Below are 11,712 nucleotides of genomic sequence, written 5' to 3'. Positions count from 1 at the left end.
TCAAGTTTGTTGCCATTGCGCCGGTGAGTGCAGCAGCCATAGTACCTGCTCCTTCTGTTGTTTTTTTTTACTAAATCTACTAATCTAACCTGAGCTATTTCATCTACATACGACAAAAAGACACTTTTAAATATACGGGACTCATGCCATCTCCCTGAAAGTTTCACTCCCGATCCAACCTGAGGCCTGTACTATGAAGCAGGATTTGGCGTTAACGAGCTAACTTAAGGCTCAACCCAGGATTTTCTGTACTACGAAGGTGGATCAGTTGTTATCGGGTTCAATCGCCGTGGTAAGTCATGCTGAACACCTAACCTGGTCGGGAGCAGGTTAAGTTGGAGATCAGAGATCAACCGGTGTAAAAGCACCGCCTACTGACCAATCAATAGGTCGATTGATAACGGCGTCACCGTTCTTAGAAGATCAGGCGGAGCTCAGTGCGCAGAGAGAGAGAGAGGGGGAGAGAGGGGGAGAGAGGGGTGCGCTCATAAAAGTTAAAACATTTAGAGACCAACAACCCCGTCAACATGGGTATTTTTATGAAATATAGCCTATATATTTTAATGGGAGGGAATTACATATCAGCTTCTTGAGCCGTGTGTCGCCAATGCGCACATCGGTTTGAATTATGTTTTTATATGTTTTATTTGCTCTCACGATCGCTTCCCACTGCCAGGGTAGCAACTGAAATAATCTGCTAAAGCAACGACAGTTTATGGAAAGCTCAAGTGTAAATATAGTCAGATCTTGGTCCTGAATTATGGGGAAGTGATATTGGAGTTGTGATTTAAACATCTACAGCGTCGACTATTTTTTTTTTTTGCCAGCTTTCCTTCCTGTTTTAGGAAGCAGCGACTGTATTGCGTTTTCCCTGGAAAACCGAGTCTGTGTTCTTCATATTTATGTAGAACTATAATTTGCTCTTCTTATATATAACATGCGACTCTGGTAGATGTTTGCGATTGGTCGTGGTGCGCAAATACCGCCTCTTTTATGTGAACGCGCACGTCTCTAGATTGGACAAACCTGGGTTGATTGAACTAGTTGTTAACCACCTTCGTGACACCGGTTATCCGGGGCCGCAGTTGTTAGGGTTAGTGAAGCCGGATTACTGAAAGAAATCCAGGCCATGTTGATCTTACTTCGTAGTACAGGCCTCTGGCTAAGCGAGATTGTGAGGAGAGCCGACAACAAAAACAACAACAACGGATGTGCTAGCAACAGGTCAGGGAGAAGGCCTATAACGGGCAGACATCAGAAACAGGCTGAGGAACAGGGCACACCGCACACCACTGCCCAACATCCTGCTAGCTAATGTCCATTCAATAGAAAAACAAGCTGGACGAGCTCAGAGACAGATTAAATACCAGAGGGACATGCAAGACTGCAACATCATCTGCCTCACTGAGACATGGCCAACACCCTCAATACTGGACCATGCAATTCAACCAGCGGATCACCTCTCAGTTCATCGCATGGACAGAACGAGAGAGTCCGGAAAGTCGGATGGAGGAGGCTCTCATTAACCACCAGGCTGAACATCGGGATGCAGCCGTTATCGTAGCCGGGGATTTTAACAGTGCTAACCTGAAGAGAGTCAGACCTGACCTTCGGCAGCACATCATATGCCCCACCAGAGGAGAGAGAACCCTGGATCACAGTTACTCACCCTTCAAGAAGGAGCTTCTTCCCTCAGGCTGTCGGTCTGCTCAGTGAGAACTGTGGCTAGCACCCCACCCACCACCTCATTTTCTCGTGTTGTATATATTACTATTTTTATGGATTTTATTGTTATTGTTTTTATTGAGACGGAACAGGTACACAATGAATTTCACTGCACATTGCGCTGTGTATGATTGTGTATGTGACACATAAATTGGATTTGATTTGAAAAATCTTCTCGAATGCTGAATCCAAGCCTGACATCAGCAGTAGTGTCATCACAAGTCTCATCCACAATACTGTATTGCACACTGTGGTCCTTTGTGGCCCTGATGATTTGAGAGCTACTGTAAGTTACTAACACTAAGGTTGTGGGTTCAAATCCCACCAAGGTCACATCAAAATCTCACACCTTAGGGTGGCGATTGTAAAGTTTTGCATTGGACTATATCAGGCAAAAACAACCATACATACAGTATAATAGGCAAATGTTTCATTGACTATAATTTATGAACAATGCGCATAGTGTTAGTCTTTCTAGATGTTTTTTTTTGTACACAGTCAATGTCAGATGTACTTAGAGTTGTGAAAAGATATACTTTTTGATGATCTGGTATTGAGATATTACCACTTACTTGTGAAAATAGTCCCATTTATCAGAAAAAAACTGTAACATAGCAAGTGTAAGTACAGAAGTGCACGATTTGAGACACAGCACGTTTCAGCCCTAACTCTCCCTGTCATTGCAGATCCAGCCACTCCCTCCTATCCTTGCAGTAACCCCTCTCCAGCCTTTCCCATCTCCGCCCACTTACTCATCTGCTCCCCATTTCACTGATTAGTCCAGCACTATACTGTATATATACCAGCCATCTCCACAATGTCTAGTTTGCTTTTGCCTAGCTTCCCAGCCTTCATTATTCTGCCTGTTCTTGGTTCTCAGTTGTTAGGGTTCTCAGCCTTCACACAATGCTTAGGCTTCGATTGTATTGGAGTGATCATAATTAACATCATTTCACAAAATGATCCTTGTTTGAAATGTGAAATGTGTAATCTGTAACTCTTGAGATGCTATACACTTCAGATGTCTTGGAGATTGGACTATAATTAGCATGCTGATGGTCAGAACTAAAATCATTTCAACAGCTTAGCTACATTAGGATAATGAGGGAAATGAATATTGAACCAGATTGTCAGAACAATACGTTAGGTCTATCTAGTGTTAGCTGTATTTTCTATCAGTTTTTTTCTTCTCTCACCAGACAAATATTATTATCAGTCACTAATAAAAGACATGACTACTTCAAAGACATCCAATGCCAGAAAATATCCCATCATCCCTGCAGTACCGAGGCCCCTTGAGTCTGATCATTCTCAGGACTGATGTTTGGCTCAATTAGCTAACTGATTACTTTTTGGGTTTAGCTTTACAGAATATTTGGTAAGAAGTTGTGGGTAGGGATTGCCTAGAGAATAGAGAAAATGTATTTATTATTTTATGTTGTTATAATGGCATTTTTTCACTTGCACCAGCTGGTTGAAACAAGAAATAAAGATTAACAAAGGGATTGTATTCTCCTTACTTCTCTTTTATTTTATCCTGCCCAGTATGTCTTCCATTCTCGGGTTTTACACAGGAATAAAGAAGTACAATGGAAGAATAAACCTTCTGCTTCTGTGCAAAGCACTGTTTGTATCCAACATACAGTACTGTGTTAACCTGTGTCTTTATCCACTGATAACTATACCAACTTTTCTGAAACTTAGATAAAACCCTGCAATCAAAATGCCCATTCTTGAATTTCATTTGAATTTGATCAGACTGTAAGTGAGGAAAAGTTACTGCCTACTTTTCATTCGATGCTGAACACTGACTAGAAGTGTCAATTAACTTGGATTCTCAGTATGAAAAATGTATTTTGTGTTACCAATATCCATCATTGATTCCCTTTTGACTCATGCCCATGAATGGTCAGGCATATGCTTTTTTTCTAAAGTCTGTGATACTGCATTCCTTTACATTTACAAAACACAACACAACATAGACGTTCAATTCAAATCGCATTTTTGCTTGCAGATGTTACCATGCAAAACATTGTCAACACACAACATGTCGCATATTGATTTGCTTTGCAGTTTGCCTCAAACCATACATTTTCTACCTTATTGATTATATGTATGTGTGATAAACATGAAACATAGAAATCTTGACTATAGCCATTAACAATGTGAATAATTTGACAGTATTTTTTTCTGAAATAAGAGACATACTGAGAGTCACAATACTTTTTTCGTTCAGTGATGAAAAAATGATGAACAATATATTCTCCTTTATATGGGCTGTATATGGGCTGTAAAATGCAGCACTAATCCATGACATTTATTGAATAAAAAACACCTTCAATCTTGCCATATAGGAACCTTATCAATACAGTTTTGACTGTAAATCTTAATTTATCAGGTATTCTACACACCATGAAATTGCTAGGGAACAAAGGGGATGTGTCTGGGCCTTTGAGAGTCTGCACATTCACCAAAAGTTGATGCAGTGACCAATTATTGTTTAAAAAAATCTGTGCTGCGTGGGCTCAGACAAAGCCCAGGGTCACTGCTTTCACTTTTCCCTGCACCTGAAGCACACAGTAGCTCTTTAACAGAGATTTCACTGACATTTTTACTAAAGAATGAAATTCTCTACAATTTATGAGACCAACATGAAACTCTGTTTAAGACAAAGTTTGTCACAAAGAAGCATTTTCACATTCCTCTACTGAAGAAGGAGATATCTTTGCCCCTAAAATCTGAGACTCAAACGTGACCAGGGCAAGCTAGATATGGTATGTGGAAATTTTGTAGATGGGTGTATATCTAAACAGATATTAATTAATACATTCACATCCATGTTATCTGCTGGATTAATGTTACGAAATATCAAAAACAACAAGGTGAAACACAATTTCACAAGCTTTTCTTTGTATTTCACTGGTTGGTAATATAAATGTTACCTTGCTACATTAGCTGCTGAGCTCCTGGTTTATAATTCCAATGCAATTGAAGGCTATATTCCTGAATGAGAAAAGCTACAAATGAATAAGGTGTTTAACTGTCAGTTCTTTGCTCCCTAACTCACCAGGGTGGTAAACTGAAAATTCTCTTTCCAAAGGTGACAGGAGAAGCCGTCCATAGACCAAGGTGACCTTATTTCTTTTCTGGAAGAACACCCTCCTAGAAGCAACATTTCAGAATTATAGACACATTATAGGTTCAGCCTCTCTGCAGGCTCAACCCTTTTTCAAAATCACACATGTGGCAACCCCGCCAAAACTAGATGGAGCCATCTAAGCGTGACTGATGGGAGCGCAACCGGCCATAAGGGGCACACTCTGGCAATAAACAAGTTCCTCTCTTCCACTATTATCCCATAAGAAAGACAGTATTGCAGGTAGGAAAATGTTAGTCTTGACACACTCCAGTTGTCTATGGAGAGGGAATGAGTGCAGTTTGAGGTGCTGAAACTCAGTGGAGCTGTCTCTGACATGGGGCTCCACATTGTGTGTACATATTGTGTCCAGAATCTGATGTGTATGCAGTGTGTGGTAATGAGAACACACAGGGACGTCAGGTTTGAGGGAGCACAAAGTAAATAATAAACTACAGAGAGTGGAACAGTGGGGAAAGCGGCAGATCAGAGCAAATCTATTTTAGCAGTGTAGGGCACCATTTCTTCTCAATGTTCTGATTTCCTCTTTCATGGTCAGCTGCCTTGCTTTTTTTGAGAGGCACTCTGAGTACCTCAAGACAAGTTGACTAAAACATGAAATACAGAAAGCAGACAATATGAAGTATGTTATGGGTACATGTATGGCCTCTCCTTCTGTCTGTACCTGTCCTAGTCACCAACTGAATACAAATATCCAGACCTCCTTACACCTGCAGGCTTCCTGTTTCCATGAGGGTGTAGCAATTTGAAAAACACACCCCCAATACAAAAAAGAGCCCAAAAAAGAACAACAAAAATGACTACAACAATAAAAAATAATATCTGCAGGGTAACAGGCAGGCGAACGTAGATTTCCTTCCACTTCAGAAAGCAATCTGACCACAATTTAATGGGTGTGAAGCTCCTCCACTGAGGGTTTACTGTCAGTTTAGCATTAACAGCATTGTCAATGTAAGCTATTTAAATTAATGGGATATTTTACTATTCACATCAGATAATCAAACAATATACTATCACATAAATAAAGCAATTGTGGCTAGAATCGTGGGTCTATCTAAGGCAGCAACTTTATCGCTTAAATAAATACAATATGTGGTTAAAAGAATACTTGAGTTACAGGGTGAACATCATGGCATTAATTATACCTGATCTCATAGTGCACTTAAAAACCTTGAAGCTCTGTGCCCTTGCAGATGTGATGTGATAACTTCAGACATGTCACAGTACGTAAAGTCTCGCATTGCCCGACCTTCCTCCACAGCGCTGCGGAGGAGGGTCTGGCTAGTCCACACAGCATTCTGAGATGGGAGAAAAACATGCTCTGGTTTATTGGCATTCCTTTAAACCAATCACAATCATCATGGACGCACAGAGCCACGGTGCCGGTGCAAAATAGCATCTGGAAGGAACTTGTATTGGTGGAACGTGTACATTCAAAAGTTGTTTTAGTCGTGCAACAGAAATTGTCTTATACCCTTTCTGAGCTGTGACTAAAGTGAGTAAAACATCAGAAGTGATACACAAATAACAGGTTTAAACTGCAGGTGCTAGATTATCGTCTGCAAATGCAAATCAGTCTAGTGTTAAGGTCCGATTACAACAGAAAAGTGACACAGAAGTTCATTCATGCATCTTTGCTAAAAAGGTGGTACCATTGACGACATAGTGAACTATTGTAGCCGGCAAGCTAACCGCTAACTAGCTAGCAACCCAGGAACATTTAAATAATAATAAATACATTGTTCTGATTTCACACATTTGATGCATTGTATTGCTTGAAAAACAACGTCATTAAAACGAGCCAGACCCCAGGTTTACTGGGAAGAATGCTAAAACATGAAATGCTGCATGCTTATATTTGAGGGAAGTGGAGTTTGGCCATTGCAGCTGACCATGCCAACGTTGGCCCAATGTTGTATTTCTGTCAGATAGGTTGGGCCAACGTAACCAACCAATATTGACGTTGGCCCAACGTCTGTTTGCTACCTGGGTAGCTAGCTGGCGTTGGTCTGTCCTAATAGCTCTCTTAAGTAGCTGGTTAGCTTGGTTGCTAATGGGACAATAAGCTCACACAGTTTATTTGAAACCATGCCTTTTTTGTGGAGCAGTTTATACTTTAGAGGAGCTTATTTAAAAGTTGATTGTGCAAAACAGCTAATAAGCTACAGTTTTTGTTTTGGCCCCTCCAGCTCTCCGTTCCCACAAAGGTCAGCACTGTCAAAAATGGATTAATAGCCTACAGGTCACCAGCTTGAATTTGCATATCAAAATTCATGAAAGTTGAACTTGATATGTAAGATTTGCACAGATTTACTTTATCCCCATGAGTGAATCTACTGAACTGTGCAATTCTATTGAAATGAATAATAAATATCACCCTTTTAAATGCTGGTGTGACTGTGCCTCTGGTGTAATGAGCTTCACCATACTAAATCTTGTGTAGCAGAACATATTTTTTTGTTTTTGTTTCTTAATGACCAGGGGCCCGTTTCAGGAAGGAGGTTTAACAAACTCTGAGTCTAACCCTGATGTCTGAGTTGATTTACCCTGAGATGGGAAACTCTGAGTTTTCGGTTCCAGAACAGCTGATTTGAGTTTGTTCAATTAACTCAGAGTAGGTTCACTCAGAGTTAAGCGCGTGCACCACCACTATAAAAAGACAGCATGAATGGAGCCATGATACTACGATTCACCATGGTAACAACCACAAACAAACTGGTTGGCGGAAATAATCATGCGAACATACAGTGAGTTTGAACATGTATTTCGTTAAAAAAGCAACACAGCAGCTGCTACAAAAGAGAGAGAATTTGCGTGGAAGAAAATTGCTGCTAGAGTAAATGCGTAAGTTCCAATATAGTGTATTACTATCATATTTAATCATAAGTATAATATCACTGGCGAAATGGTAAAGCATCTACAATCTATTTCATTTAGGTGCAATCCTGCGGGCGAAAAAGTCCTAGGCCTACAAATCTCATTCTGAGGCTGCAGAATTATAATTCATAATCTTGTTATTTCAAAAGGTTTACATCATTCACCTGCAATACTGGTAAAATACTTACTGGTTTGTGTCCAGGGAACACTACAAAAACGCTTAAAACACGTTTCAGAGCGATCGAGTCGCACTCTTCGGCGCTTTGCTTAGCTAGTGGCTTTACTAATATGCTCCGCATCACCAATGTTGTAAATAAAAAAATGTAAATGTGACACAAAGAATCTGCTGGGATGTAGAGCATGTCCACGATGGGTGACGTTAGTGATATGAGGACGGATATGGTTATGTAGGTTGCGTAACTGATAGACTGGGAAGAAAAACGATACCGCTCAAATAGGTAGGCTAGTATCTGAGAATGCATCTATAGTCGGGGCCTCAATATCATCTCCAGACGTATGTTTAACTCCCTGCAAAGTAATACAGCTTCTTCATCAACGTGATCATCGACAAAAGGAAATGCCATGTTTTGAGAAAAAAAACACATTTTATAGTCTGCCTAACATGGTTAATAAACCAACACTGTTTGTTTTTTTTCATGCAGATAACAAACTGCACTAAAATGCGCCTGAAACAGACTGAATGAATGAATGAATGAGGAAATGAAAGAGCGTTGTGTCAGAGGGAGGAGACTGAGAGAAGAAAACCTGCTCCCGACCAGGTTAGGTTCACAAACTCAGTTACCATAGTAACTGATCTGAGGTTAAGTTACCTCTCTTTCTGAAACGGGCTGGAATTACCCCTCTCTCTCAGGTTTGATTAACCTCCCTTTCTGAAACAGAAAACCCAGAGGTTCCCTCATCTCAGGGTTAACAAACTCAGAGTTTTCACTAAACCTGTTTTTTCTGAAACGGACCCCAGGGGCACAAACTCAATGGGCTACAAATTGGGAAAAAAAGGTTCAGAGTTCAGTTCAACATCCGCCTAGAGAAAACTGTTCTCGTCCATGAAATGCAGTCTCTAGGCACAAATACACACCAACAAAAAATATGAATATGTAGCACCAAAAATATACCCAAGTGTAAATAAGTGTACAAATGTTTATTCCCTTTCATTCATACACTTTTGCAATATTGGATTCCCTGATACTGTAGTTTGAACTTATTCCATAAAGAGCTGAAAGGTGAAAACCATTGTGAAAGGAAAGCAGCCATTACTACAAAGCAAAGGTTTAAATGCATCAGTATATAAACATCATTGGTCAAGGTTAATATACATGGTAATCATGTGCGTCTTCTGGGATGCGTAGCTCAAGGCTGGAACAAAAGCACTGGTGTCCTTGGGGTCGGTTTTGTATATGCTTCTGAGGCAGGAGGAAGATGGATCAGCAGGAGAGAGGTTAAGGGGCAAGGACAAAGCCGTTAAGTGTTGATTCTTCTCCCCATGTACGTCGTTGCATTATGAAGTACATCAGCTTGTTTTTGTGCCAACAAATAATAATGATGAAAGAAAGGTGGAAGCTTGCAACAGAGACAGACAGGGTGGAGCAGAAAAAGTAAAGGACAAAAGTTATGAATAAGCAATTTATTCTAATTGCCAGTTTGAAGTTGAACGTGTGTAAAATGAATCACAGATGTGCAATGAAGTGGGTGATGCAATAATCTCCTCTTTACTGGGTTTGAATTTTCATTTTGGTCAATTTCTGACAAAAAAATTGACAAACCAATGAATACAGAATTCAGCTTTAATCTCTGGGTTCATCCATAACCTAGAAAAATATATGGACATGTAACAGTTTTCTTTTGCTTTTTTATTTTTTTATTTTGATCTTGGTACAATATGTTGAAGAGACAGAGTGCATTGTCATGCTAAAGTCCTAACATGGTGAATATTGTATTTCCGTGGCCATGAAGAACATTCAATTTGATTTGGCCAGACGGTGTGTGTCCTTTTTAGATAACCACAAGGCTCCTTCATAGCAACCTCATCACCACTCTATTAATATTTCATATTTGTTTATCTGTTGACTGTTTATGGATGAATTAGCTATTGACCTGCGAGACCTGAGACCTGCAACTGATTTTAGCCTTTCGCTTTGAACGATTTCCACCACTTAATTTGTGGAATAAAATGTTGTAGTTTGACCTTCACATTTATTTAAAGTTTGCAGCTTGTCTTTTCTTGACTAGACCATAGGTCCTTGATGCCCATTATGGGCTGTGAATCGGAGTAAAGGAGAACAGAAATGCAATGTACACAAAAAGAGTGACCTGGCTTGTCCAACACAGGTCGCATTTCAGTCCGTCAGCCACATACATGACAATATAAGCCAGAGAAATACCAAAGTCCCTATGAAATGCTAATGTGCAATGTGGGAAGTACAGCATTTTAAGCAGATTGTCTTTACATTGTAACAGTTGCTCTTTTGTTACTGCTCTTTAGCACTGATAATTCATTAATTGCCATTTTGGTTGTAGCCTTGGCATTTAATTAGAAGTTCTGTGGGAATGAAAAGACTTTATCAAGTACTTCTCAGCGTGTTAAGTGGATACAAATATTAGCAGATGCTGATGCGGCAGGCTGTTTGTTTTTCTTGCTAAGATTCTGAGATTTGGCTGCATGTTGTCATTGGAGGAGAATGTAGTTTTATCTGTGGTTCTCAAAGTTTATGCAAAAGATTAGCATTTTCTACCTTTGAATAAAAGAGAAATATAATATTTGTGTCTAAAGAAATGGATTCATTTTTAATAATGGTGTTTTTATATATTTTTCTTTGTGTGCATGTCTCAATCTTAAAGGAATACACCGACTTATTAGGACTTTAGCTTATTCACTGTATCCCCCAGAGTTAGACAAGTCGATACATACCCTTCTCATCTCCGTGCGTATCATAACTCTGTCTGGCGTACCCACTGCTAGCCTAGCTTAGCACAGATCCTGGAGGTAACCGGCTCCAACTAGCCTACTGCTCCCAATAAGTGACACACAGCCATCTTCTAACCGTATACATACTGGGAACTATATTCTCAGAAGGCGAAGCACTGCAAATTCTGCTCCTTGGGCGGAGTGATTTGCTTGCAGCACACGAGAAGCCCTGTGGTGAGGAGCAGAGAGTAACAAGGGTGCTTTTCAGGTGTTGCGCTAATCACTCCGCCCAAGTAGCAGTGCTTTGCCTTCTGAGAATATAGTTCCCAGTTTGTATACGGTTAGAAGATGGCTGTGTCTCATGTGACCTTGTTATTTGTACACGCTTTGACTATACAAATCATAACATGTAAATGAAATGAAAATGTTGGCGTTATTTTGTCACTTATTGGGAGCAGTAGGCTAGTTGGAGCCGGTGACCTCCAGGATCTGTGCCAAACTAGGCTAGCGGTAGGTGCATCAGACAGAGTTATGGCACGCACGGAGATGAGAAGTATATATGGACTTATCTAACTCTGGGGGATACGGTGAATAAGACAAAGTCCCAATAAGTCGCCGTGTTCCTTTAACAATGATTTAACCTTTACACAGGCCCGGCAATTTGATAGACACCAAAGCATCCCCTACTGTTCTACCTGCTTGTGTGTATGTGTCCCGTCTGTGTGTGAATGCATGTGAGTGTGTGGTCCTAGCTATTTTAGCTGTCTACACCAAGGAACTTGCTGTCACATCTGATCAGGAAGCATATCACTCATGTTTCCAAGATTTAATTAGCAGAGCCTGGGCAAAGCTGCCCTTGGGAAGCCAGTTTTCCTTTTTCTTAATTGGTGCATTAATTAAATCAGAAAAGCACATTGTGTTTGCCCACTTGAAAGCTTGACACTATTGAAGTGTCTTATGAGTGTAGGTGTGTCTCTGCATGTAATATGAAGGATAAGAGGAAGACAATTACACCCTCAAGATGGTTGGG

Source organism: Perca fluviatilis, chromosome 17, assembly GCF_010015445.1.
Source record: "Perca fluviatilis chromosome 17, GENO_Pfluv_1.0, whole genome shotgun sequence".
Taxonomy (NCBI): Eukaryota; Metazoa; Chordata; class Actinopteri; order Perciformes; family Percidae; genus Perca; species Perca fluviatilis.
Note: the sequence above shows the minus strand (reverse complement) of the source record.